Here is a 12,967-nt window from a genome sequence, read left to right on the forward strand (position 1 = left end):
AGCGGCATTGGAAAAAAATGTGCACTGTTCTCATCTTTCAGCATCCAGTAGAAATGTCACTAAAAAAACTGAGTCCCAATTGCATTCACCATTTCCACAGACCCCTCCTCTATGGAGCACAGAAGAGGCCCAGTGCACCTGACAGCGATGGTGGAGGCAGTACTGGCAATGGTGAGCTACTATCAGAAACTATGGGATAGCTAGTAGGACCCCAGCACCAACAGAGCAGCATGGGGACTCCAGGCCCTGACCTCATGTAGAGCACCTAAGATCTACACGGTCTGAGAGTTTTGGAGGCTAGAACTGCTGACGTTTCTACAGGGAGGATGACAAAACCCAGCCTCAGTAGAACAATGTAGAAAAAGTTCTACCTCCTGTCCTAATTCAGTTAGTCTTCGTTGTGCTGGCTCTAGAGCTGAGCAAAATTTTTCTGACAAATAGATTTGTTGAAAAACAGAGCTTCAATCAACGCAAAGGGATTCACAAATTTGACCCCATTAGTTGTGTCTGGGGAAAAAGATTTTAGGGCCAGTTTCAGAAATGTGTGCATGTGGCAGAGAGAGAATGACTCTATAGACCTGAAGAAGAGCTGTGTATAAGCTGGAAAGCTTGTCTCACTATTACTGCCTCACCCACCTCTTTGAAGCTGACCCTTAAAAAATAACTGAAATGGACATTTCTGATTTGTTTATAAATTCTTAACATTTTCCAAACCGATTAAATTTCCCTGATTTTTCACTTTATTGGCCAAACAAAAAAATTTTTTAATTATTCACCCAGAATAAGCATTAATATAAACTGTCTCTAATAAACACCTATTCCCTAACCAACTTGCAGCAAGTCCATAACCCACCCTGAGAAACAGTGAACTGAGCCTGGGACCTTCCATAAAAATTACACCTTAACTTCAGACCTGGTGTAACACCAGGGGTGAAATCTCTCCCTTGGGTAATTCCACCAAAGCCAAATGGAGTTACATCAGAAATTAATATGATCCCCAACTGATCCAGTTCCACTATCCTTTATTCAAAGGAAGCTGCATCCACATACTTTGGACTCTCAAGGTGGCAAAAGGAAGTCTTCAGAGGAGACTGGACTATTAGGGTACATTTATACTATAGCTGGGAGCATGCGTCCCAGCCCAAGTAAGACTGCTAGATTCATGTTAGCTCTGCTTGATCTAGCACACTAAAAATAGCAGTGTGGACACAGCAACACAGGTGGTGGTACAGGCTAGCTACCCGAGCTCAGACAGGCTTGGACTCAGGCAACTAGCCCAAGCCATTGTCCATGCAGCAACATCTACACTACTACTTTTAACACGCTGGCTCAAAGAGAGCTAGCACAAGTCTATCAGGACTAGGAGGCACACTCCCAGCTGTAGTGTAGACATACCCTTAATGTGACTGCTGAACTTATTTTATCTCCAAGAAAATTCAGCACTTCCCGCACATTCAATTGAATCAAACAAAACCTGTGCATTGACTACAAAGCACAAACAGTTCTACTACAGGATAAATATCTGCAAACTTTGAGTTATCAGTACTTGGGATTCATTGAACTATCAGTACACTGTATATTCAGCAAAATATAAGAAGAGCTTTTTGTAAGTTATCTACTTTAAACAATTTATTGGAAAGGATCAAATGTGTCTCCTATGCCATGTGCATAAGCTGAAATTCTTCCATACTCTCAAACAGTATCATAATGAGGTCTTAAGACACTGCCAGACTAATGTACTCTAGCAGCAAGGTTTTCCCCTTTCACCTTCCTTCACAGCTTCTTCTAACAGTGTGACAATCTCCCAGAAAGCTTCTGGCCCCCACCTGGAGTTATATCCACTCCCTCCAAACCTGCTCCCTCAATCATCCCATATTCTTCTCATTGCCTAGATGGAGTCTTCCCTGGAATCTGCAGAGAGCTCTGAATCCTTCAACAACTTCTATTACCATCCCAGAAGGCTTCCCTCACGGCTGGAGCTCAGATATTCTGAGACAATTTTTTTATTTATAAAACCTGTAAGTTGTATATGGCTTAAACTAAGTATTCAAAATCATGCTTTGTCTCCACTTTTTCCATTCCTCCTACATACTATGTGCACCTGGGATTTACAAAGCCCAGAACAATTGCACTTACTCCCTCCTCCTGTACCCCAGGAATATCACAGAGGATACTTTAAATGTTAGGGGTCAAAGAAAAATAACCTCTTCTTCAAAATGCCTTGGACATGTGTGCGTTCATGTGGATGGAAAGATGAATGCATACACACACCTCTAAGAACAAATGGCATACTAAAAGGTTGAATAGAAACTTTACTTTTCACCTCCTTGCCATTTGAAACTTCCATGTCCTTCAATTTTCTTCTAATATAAATTCCAGCCATTTTACACTTCTCTCTAACGTAGCTCCAGCTAAGATAGCATTCATCTCAAGCCCACAATTGCAAAGAGATCCTCTGTAAGCAAATAAATAGATTTTCTTTACAATAGTAAGTACTGCTCCCACAAGAATACAGGTGTGCTTCTCTGTTTTTGTTTTTAAAGAAACAGATCCCACATTTGGGTCTGCATCTCTCTCTTCCCAAATAGAAGAGAATTACATCTTGTTAAAGAGGAGTTATATAAATATTCACTAGCTTTGTGCTTTATGGACTGATGGGGGGTTTGCAAGTGAGTTACTGTCAAAGTAAAGTTGCATCTTCAGTGGAAGAGTAAAAAAAAAAGGAAGTGGCCCTGTAACAAAGTAAAATTAAAGCAGTTATAGGCATATTAATATAATACCCTATCAATTATTCATATTTTGTTTAGTCTTGTGGCCTGTTTGAAAAAGCTGTTAAGCTCCCAACATACTGCTTATTCCTCCTTGTTAAAAAAGATTTGTGCGTTATGCCTTTTTAAAACACAACTGCTATTCAGATCTCCCGAGGACTATGCCAGAAAATCATGTTACTTAACTTGATAATCAGCATTCAGTGTTTCATCAATTATCTTATGCAGCTTTCCTAAATATACTGGTGGAAAACACTGCAAAATGATGAGAGGGAAAAAAAGCTGTTCGCTTCTTGATGAAGCATCTTATCAGGGAGGTTTGTGCAAAGAAATCCTAATTTCTCTAACTTAATGGTTACTAAGGATACATCTCAGTATTTAGAGTAGCATGGGTACTGGAACTTTCCAATTTTGAAGTTCTTTCAATTGTGTAGTTCTTCAATAACCAGTTCCCCAAAGATATATTGCTGTGGTAGCTACTGGCTTATAAACCAGGATCCAACTGCAACACACCCTACTAGAAATATACCAGCACAATATGATCTATTTAAATCATGGAGGAAAAAGTCTTAGACCATTGTTCATGGTCTTCCGTGTAGTTCTATGACCCAACTAAGTGTCAGCTTTTTCAGCAACAAAATAAGTTTTTCACCAAGTGAGATTTTTATCCAAAGCATTATTCTTGATCTTCAGTGTGCTCACATTAAAAGAAACTAAACAAAACATTGCCAGTTAAACACTCTTCCTGTTTTTCCAAACTTGGGTTAAGCCTTATCTTATAACAACTATTGGGAGGAGGCAGAGTTTCACAAAATCCTCTTCCATCTGATCACTCAACCATTTTTAATGTTATTTCCTTTGGAGTGCCTGATCAGCTTCATATCTTTCAAATGTGTTAGGGCATTGAAAGCGTGGAGTTAATTCTTTGTATACTGGAAGTCAAATAGTGCTTTTTATTCCATCAGTCTTGTATTTTCCAAGATGTGAAATAAGGTACGTACTTAGCCCCCAGCACTGAAGTATCTGAGTGTCGCACAATACCCCAGTGTAATAGGGACGTGATATTAACACATTTTACAGTTGGGGAATTGAGGCAGAAGGTTTGTCTACACATGCAGTTATTCTAGAATAGCTGTTCTGCTTTAAAATTCATGCCCTACCTTACTCTAGAACAGGAGTGCTCAAACTTTTCCAGTCATGCCCCCCCCCGCAACAGAAACTGAATCCGTCCATGCCCCCATTACTGCACAGCCAAGGCTTCCTCAGCAGTCGAGCTGGGGCAGGCTTAGAGATGGGGGGAGGAGTGGGGCTAGAGGCAGAGCAGATTTGGGGGGTGAGGGGGAACTGCAGAGAGGGAACGAGGGCAGAGCTGGGAGCAGTGTGAAGCTGGGGCGGGAGCTGTCTAGAGCTGGAAAGGGAGTGAGAGCAGAGCTGGACCTGGAGGTGGAGCAGGCCTGGGGGCTGAAGGGAGTTGGAGGCAGAACTGGCATGAGGGCAGAGCAGGGCTGGAAGCATGGCACTCCCTCTTTATCATTCCTATGGGGCTGGCCCTGGGCCTGCTGCATGCCACTCCAAACATTCCTCAGGGGAACAGAGGGGCACGCCTCACACTTTAAGAACCACTGCTCTAGAATAACCTTGTAGACAATCTTAACTGACTTGCCCAGATCATAGAGGAAGGCTGTAGCAGAGCAAAGAATTAAATCTGGATCTTCCACAAGCCAAGCTAGTGCCATAACCACTAAACCACCCTTCCTTGGACACATCACGTTGCAAAATTGTTATAACATCAAATTCAGGGCTTGCAACAATACAGTATGATGTGCTCACGGTGGCTGTTCAACATCTGAAGGCTGAGAATCAGCCATTTAAAAGAGTAATAAATCTAATCCCAGTGAAATTTCCTGATATGAATAGGGTAAAAAGGAACAAGTCAAATGAGAAGGAATCTTTTAATAACTGTCAACACTGAAACCAGGCATCCCTCCCCTTCCAGCAAATTGTTAAATTAAAATTATAGAACATACGTGGACCTAGCCTAAAAAGGAAAGCTCAAGGGGACAGAGACATGCTTTAAAACCGTTAATGAAAACACTGAAGTTGAGGTGGGAAATGACTGACAAGAAGCTGTTCAGACAGAAGAAGAAAAATCCTTTACCAGTGGAATTCCTAAAGGCAAGAAAGTTCATTAGGCAATTTATAAACTTGGAATCATGAATATTCAAACAAAATAGTGGAAATTGCAAGCCAATAAACATCTCATGATAGTCTTAGTAGAGAAGTTCTAGAAACCAGTTATCTGAACTCTTAAATATTAAAGAGCTGTATTCAGAAGAAGACTAATTTAAGTATCTACTTTTCAAACAGATGCAAATGAGCTGAACATGTCCCATCTCCTAAACCATTTTTTTCCTTAACTAGAGAAGGTTTAGGACATTCTCTTTAATGACAAATTTGTAACTGAGTTAACTCTTTAAAAGTGACTATCAGAAGATATTTTTCTTGTTTTTGTTATTTATTTTAAACTGGGTTTTTGACAGTTTATGATTAAGAGGATCTGAAACAAACTTATTTCTGGTTGCTTTTTACCTTGGAAATATCAAAATGAAGTCTGATCTTCCCTGGTTTTGCTAAGCCATTGGGAGGTATGACAACATTTATCAAGGGGCTCTTAATATTTGAACTGAAGAAATTAAGGTGTTGAATCTTTAACAGACATTTACTTAATATTAATCATCAAAAGTGTTAAAAGATTTGAGGATTTTTTTTTTAATAAATCCTTTTCATCTCTACTTTGGGCTGCTCTACACAAACTTACACTGAAATAAGTGTGAATTAAAATTGATTTGGTTATTTCTGTGCAAGTGTGCGCGGATGGTATTTTGGAATTAAAGTAGCTAAATGTACTTTAGTTGAAGTTGGTCAATTACCAGCTTAAAATCAACTCTAGCTACTCCAATTTTGAAACAGAAATGTCTACATACAATCTTGCATAAAAATAACTAAATCAGTTTTAATTCATACCTCTTGTTATTCTGTTATTTGATTACAGTAGCACCTAGTGGCTCTAGTGATAGACTTGTGCTAAGTACAGTACAAACAGAACAAAAAGGTCCCTGCCCCCAAGGGACTTACAGTCTAAGTATAAGACAAGAAACAACAGATACAGAACTGGATGGTTAATATTTTATTTTAAAACATCTCTATTTAAATTAAATACAGGTTTTTAACTATTTAAAAGTAAATTTAAAATTGATAGCTACGTTAAGGTCTGAACTTCTCATAGTATATTAAAAACATTCAAATTAAATACAAAAAATATTGAACAGTACATATTTGCTGCCACGTTTTAAAGAAACAGAGCACTAAACTGGTAGAAGCCACTGGCTAAGCACCTGGAATCAATTTGCTGAAATGCTAAACTAGTTTTTTTTTTTTTCAGTTTATTCAGCTAACTCAGTGAAATGACTATTTCATTCAAAAGTTAAGAAACCAACTGAAAAAGCAGGAAAGTTTATTTCTCTCTTCCAGTCTATGAATACAAATTAGCAAGAAAAGGATAAAATTTACTAGTTCTAAAAGCTTGAAGGACATGGTGACAAAAAACAATAGTTTATTTAATAAATTAGTTTTAACTGCAAAAACATTTTTCATTTGTTTTTTTCCCTTATGTATCCACCAGCACACTTAAGGTAACTTAACACAAAAATTTAAAATGTTGGTTTTGTGCATTTAATTTGAATTTCCATCCAAGTAGAGCTTGATGCACAAATTATAAGTAAAAAAATCAAATAACTGTAGAATTGTTTAAATAAATGAGTATACTGGTTAGCAAAAAGCACCAACAAATCTAATGTAAAGGCTATGTTTAGTTGCAAAAAAGAGTTATAATGGTTACCAATCGATGAGAATCTTTCTTTAGGAAAATAACTGAAGTATAGATGCAAAACATGATTAACATCTATGATTTAAAATGTCTCCTGTTTGCTGATTTAAATAATGATTTAAATCAAATGATTTAAATAGCTGATTTTAATCACTTGATTTAAATCAATCCAGCCTGATATAAACAGACAGGGGAGCAAAAGTAAACCATGAGACAGTATTGTTCAGCTTCATAGGCAGCACAAGTCTAAGGCTATGTCTACACTACAGCACTAATGTGCATCAGCTTAATGCGTATTTTAGAAAGCGCTTTACAGAAAGCGCTGCAGACTGTCCACACTACGGTGCTTGATCCGCTTTATTGCGTCCACACTGGAAAACCGTACTTGTAATTAGAGAGCAGTGCAATGTGGGAAGCTATCCCACAGTGCAACTAACCATAGAGGCTGTTGTGACGAGTGTCATCGTCCCAGGATGCAGTGCTGCTTCCCCCAATATCTTCTCCCCACCCCCAAGCAAACAGGAAAAGGATTTTCGTGCCATTTTTTCATTCCCCCCACCCACGATCGCCATTGCTGCAGAGACATGGAGACAGACGAGTTGTGTGCTGTGATTCTGAGCATGACAAATACAACCCGGCTTATCCTGGATTACTTTCTCAGTGAAGCAGTAAGTGAAAGTATGTTTATCACCACTGCCACTCTGCGTGCCCTGATACAGGCAATAGATACTAATAATGACCGATTGCTACAGGCTATCATGTTTCATCTGCAGTCAGTGGACCGCAGGTTCTGGTGCAGAGAAACCAGCACAGACTAGTGGGACCGCATTGTTAAGCAGCTGTGGGATGATGATCAGTGGCTGCAAAACTTTCGTATGCGGAAGGCAACTTTCCTTGGACTGTGTTCACAGCTGGCACCATCCCTGAAGCGCGTGAACACTCACTTGAGACAAGCTATGACGGTGGAGAAGAGAGTAGCCATTGCTCTCTGGAAGCTGGCAACCCCTGACTGTTACCGCTCTGTTGGGAATCAATTTGGAGTTGGTAAATCTACAGTGGGAGCTGCTGTGGTTCAAGTGTGCAGTGCCATCAATAGACTTTTGCTAAAAAGGCTTGTGACTTTGGGAAACGTGCAGGACATAGTGGAGGGGTTTGCTGCGATGGGGTTCCCAAACTGCGGAGGGGCCATTGATGGGACTCACATCCCCATCTTGGCACCTACACACCTGGCAACAGAGTACATTAACCGCAAGGGGTACTTTTCCATGATCCTTCAGGGGCTTGTGGATCACAGGGGTCGTTTTACAGACATCTATGTGGGGTGGCCTGGGAAGGTGCATGACGCTCGTGTACTTCGTAACTCAGGGCTGTTCTCTAAGCTGCAGGTGGGCACTTTCTTCCCTGACCAAAAAATTGACATTGGGGGTGTGGAAATGCCCATAGTGATCCTGGGGGATCCTGCTTACCCCTTGCTTCCTTGGCTAATGAAGCCCTACACCGGTCACCTTGACAGTGACAAGGAGTGTTTTAATAAGAGGTTAAGCAGCAGCAGAATGGTTGTAGAATGTGCCTTTGGGCGTTTAAAAGGTAGATGGAGGAGTCTCCTCACTAGGCTGGATATGAGTGAGAAGAACCTCCCTTCTGTGATATCTGCTTGCTGTGTTCTTCATAATGTGTGTGAAGCTAAGGGGGAAAGATTCCCCCAGGGTTGGGATGTGGAAGCAGAAAGACTGGCTGCCAATTATGAGCAGCCACCTGCCAGCAGTACGCGTAGAGCTAATCGAATAGCGATTAGCATTAGGGAAGCTTTGAAAACCAGGTTCTGCAATGAGATACAGAACTGATTTATTTTCATGTATGTTCTTTGGCTTGGATGTCCCCCTCACCCAACCTCCCCCCCCCCCGTTGATAGCTGTGCCCGGCTAATGGCACCAGAATCTGTAAGTTTGTTATTAAACACCATTTTGAAATACAGGAAAACTTTATTTCTTTACAGCCAAGTAATGGGAAAGGGGGAGGGAGGATTTCCTGCTCTATCTCCAGGGGTTGGGTGTGAGCTTGCTGGGGTGGAGGACAGCTGGGGCTGCATCCTGAGGAGTCGAGCATGAGACCTTGTGGTTGCAGGAGAGGTGGAGGGCACCACAACAGTGGTTTCTGGAGCATTCTGGAGTGTCTGCAGCGGCACCGTGCCCTGCCTCCGATCGTGACGATCCACAAGATGCCAGAGCACGTCCAACTGCTCCTTCAGGACTTTCAGAACCTCTTCTGAGGTGCTGCGCACAATCGCCTGAGTTTCTCTATGACTATCTATAGCACTGCGGATAGTCTGGCTCATGCTCTGTCTCCATGTTCGTTGCTCTGTCTCTGCTGATGTTGCTACGCTCATGAGTTCAGAAAACATATCTTCTCTGTTTTTTCTTTTTTTTCTCCTAATCAGACTTAGTCTATCAGCTGCATTTCTTAAGGGTCGGTCCACTGCATAAATGTCTACAGAATGAAATAGAAAAAACAGGGTACACATATTTAGAATACTGAGTACAGCCACAGAAATGTAACAGTTTGAAAAAGGAGTGTATGGAACATAGTTTCAAAAAGTTGCATTCAAATCATCTTGCAACAAATGTAACATCACATCACTTGCTAGATACAAATTAAATATATTGCCAATTACACAAAGTTGTTTATGAAACAATGTATCTGCCCTCCCCCCAGCACTCATAGCTCCACTGTGGGGAGAAGGAAAGGGAAGCTATGCAGTCCCATACCTGGCAGTTAAGAATTTGGAAAACAATGAACTAGCTAGTGGTTTTGATGCAAATTACCTGCCGGGGGGGAGGGGGAATCCTCCCATGGCTGTTCGCAAGAAGAATTCCTCTTGGGTGTGGCCAGCTGAAAGTGGGTAGGGCATGCCTGGGATGGCTGTGCATTGGAGCCACATGTGTAATGAGTCTGTTAGGGCTCAACAAAGAAATGTTTCTTGGGAGGGGGCCAGGGAGGGGGCCCAAAGCCTAGTCCCAGCAGGAGGGTAAGGTAGAGGTAACAGAACAACCAATGGTGAAGTATGTGTCACCACTGAATTAATAAACCCTTACAGCCGTTTGTAAAAAATTGTATAACATTGTTAATTCCTCAGTGAACTTTGCAAGGAAAAAGCCTGGCAGCCCCCTGCCCTTCCCCCCCTGCCTCATGGCTCCACAGTGGGGAGAAGAAAAGGGAAGGTTTGCAGTCCCATCCCTGGCAGCCCCCTGCCCTTCCCCCCTCCCCCACCTCGTGGCTCCGCGGTGAGAAGAAGAAAAGGGAAGCTATGCAATGCTAATAGGAAAGAAAACTCACCAGATGTGCCTTCCATGGGATCATTTGTGCTGTCCTGTGTGCTGGTGGACTACTTGGGGGTCAAGATTAACTCCTGTGATTCTGGGAGAAGGGACACTCCGTTCTCATGCTCCCTGCTTTCCAAAATTTCATCCTCCAAGGTTTCATCCTCATTACTCATGGACTCAGAAGCTGCGGAGGTATCAATGCTCTGTGGGGGCATAGTGGTGGGATCGCCCCCAAGAATAGCATGCACCTCATCATAGAACTTGCATGTTTTGGGAGAGGACCCAGAGCGCCTGTTTGCTTCTCTGGCTTTCTGATAAGACAGTCTTAGTTCCTTGATCTTGACTCTGAATTGATAAGCATCCCTTTGGTGTCCTTTCTCCAGCATGCCCTGGGATATCTTCCCATAAATGTCCAGATTCCTTTTGCTGGAGCGTAGCTGGGACAGGACTGTCTCCTCACCCCACAGCCCGATCAGGTCCAAAACTTCTGGTCTGCTCCATGCTGGAGCAAGTTTGGGCTTTCCTTTAGCCATGCTGAAAACAGTAGCCATGCTGAAAGGAATGGGAAAGCTCTCTCCACGCTGGCAATGAAATCAACAATCAAATCTTCCCGGGGCTGCTTTGGGGGCGGGTACTGAAATGGGGCATGATGGGATACACTCCGGAGGCCAATTAATGCGCATTAAGTCAGATTGGTCCACACTTGCACTACTGTGCAGTAGCTAATGCGCTTCAGGTGCTAATCCTCTTGGCAGAGGTGGTCTTATTGCTGCGCATCAAAGTGTTCCTTAATACGCATTAACAACGTGCTAGTGTGGACACAGTTATTATAAATGCGCATTAAGGGACTTTAATGCACAGTAAGCCGCCAGTGTAGACCAGGCCTGAGGCTATGTCTACAATACAGCACTAATGTGCATTAGCTTAATGTGTATTTTAGAAAGTGCTTTATAGAAAGCGCTGCAGACTGTCCACACTAGAGTGCTTGATTCGCTTTATTGCGTCCACACTGGAAAACCGTACTTGGAATTAGAGAGCAGTGCAATGTGGGAAGCTATCCCACAGTGCAACTAACCACAGAGGCTGTTGTGACGAGTATCATCATCCCCTGATGCAGTGCTACTCTCCCCCCCAGTAAACAGGAAAAGGATTTTCACGCCATTTTTTCATCCCCCTCCCCCCCACCCACGATCACCACTGCTGCAGAGACACAGAGACAGACAAGTTGTGCACTGTGATTCTGAGCATGACAAATACAACGCGGCTTATCCTGGATTACTTTCTAATTGAAGAAGTAAGTGAAAGTATGTATTTCACCACTGTCACTCTGCCTGCCCTGATACAGGCAACAGATACTAATAATGACCGATTGCTGCAGGCTATCGTGTTTCATCTGCAGTCAGTGGACCACAGGTTCTGGTGCAGAGAAACCAGCAGAGACTGGTGGGACCACATTGTTATGCAGCTGTGGGATGATGATCAGTGGCTGCAAAACTTTCGTATGTGGAAGGCAACTTTCCTTGGACTGCATTCAGAGCTGTCACCATCCCTGAAGCGCGTGAATACTCGCTTGAGACAAGCTCTGACGGTGGAGGAGAGAGTTGCTATCGCTCTCTGGAAATTGGCAACTCCTGGCTGTTACTGCTCTGTTGGGAATCAGTTTGGAGTTGGTAAATCTACAGGGGGAGCTGCTGTGATTCAAGTGTGCAGTGTCATCAATAGACTTTTGCTAAGAAAGCTTGTGACTTTAGGAAACATGCAGGACATAGTGGAGAGGTTTGCCGTGATAGGGTTCCCAAACTGCGGGGAGGGGGGCATTGATGGGACTCTCATCCCCATCTTGGCACCTGCACACCCGGCAACGGAGTACATAACCTGCCAGAGGTACTTCTCCATGGTCCTTCAGGGGCTTGTGGATTACAGGGGTAGTTTTACAGACATCTATGGGGGGTGGCCTGGGAAGGTGCATGATGCTCATGTATTTCATAACTCGGGGCTTCTCTCTAAGCTGCAGGTGGGCACTTTCTTCCCTGACCAAAAAATTGACATTGGGGGTGTTGAAATGCCCATAGTGATCCTGGGGGATCCTGCTTACCCCTTGCTCCCTTGGCTAATAAAGCCCTACACCAGTCACCTTGAACATGACAAGGAGTGTTTTAATAAGAGGTTAAGCACTGCAGAATGGTTGTTGAATGTGCCTTTGGGCACTTAAAGGGTAGATGGAGGAGTCTCCTCACTAGGCTGGACATCAGTGGGAAGTACCTCCCTTCTGTGATACCTGCTTGCTGTGTTCTTCATAATGTGTGTGAAGCTAAGGGGGAAAGGTTCCCCCAGGGTTGGGCTGTGGAGGCAGAAAGACTGGGTGCCAATTATGAACAGCCAGATGCCAGCAGTATGCGTAGAGCTAACAGAGTAGCAATTTGCATTAGGGAAGCTTTGAAAACCAGGTTCTGCAATGAGATGTAGGATTGATTTATGTTCATGTATGTTATTTGGCTTTGATGTTCCCCCCACCCAATCCCCCTTTGATAGCTGTGCCCAACAAATGCCACCTGAATATGTAAGTTTTTTATTAAACACCATTTTTTAATACAGAAATCCTCTTTACATTCCAGTAATGGGGGAGGGGGGGCACGGCGGGGGGGGGAGGGGTGGGGAGGCTTCATTCACTGTCTCCAGGGGTTGGGTGGGAGCTTGCTGGGGTGGAGTACAGCAGGGGCTGAATCCTGGACAATCTAGCACGAGACCTTGTGGTAGCAGGGAAGGTGGAGGGCACCATAACCCTGGTTTCTGGAGCATTCTGGAGGGGCTGCAGCAGCACTGTGCCCTGCCTCCGCTCCTGAAGATCCACAAGACGCCCAAGCATGTCTGACTGGTACCACAGGACTTTCAAAACCTCCGCCACAGTGCTGTGCACAGTCTCCTGCGTTTGTCTATGACTATCCATGGCACTGTGGATGGTCTGGCTCAAGATCTGTCTCCACGTTCTTTGC

The 12,967-nt window shown here is 43.3% G+C and overlaps 1 protein-coding gene and 1 pseudogene across 4 annotated transcripts in view; one reads left to right on the forward strand and one right to left on the reverse strand.

Annotated features, from left to right (window-relative positions):
* The window catches only part of P4HA1 (prolyl 4-hydroxylase subunit alpha 1), a 65,304-nt gene that overhangs the window by 46,897 nt on the left and 5,440 nt on the right, over positions 1-12,967 (reverse strand). The gene's annotated exons all lie outside the window — the stretch shown is intronic.
* Positions 7,239-8,534, forward strand: LOC137156266 (uncharacterized; annotated as a pseudogene).

Source organism: Emydura macquarii, unplaced genomic scaffold (assembly GCF_026122565.2).
Source record: "Emydura macquarii macquarii isolate MOO-44397 ecotype Brisbane River unplaced genomic scaffold, CSIRO-AGI_Emac_v2 contig_1390, whole genome shotgun sequence".
NCBI classification, from domain to species: domain Eukaryota; kingdom Metazoa; phylum Chordata; order Testudines; family Chelidae; genus Emydura; species Emydura macquarii.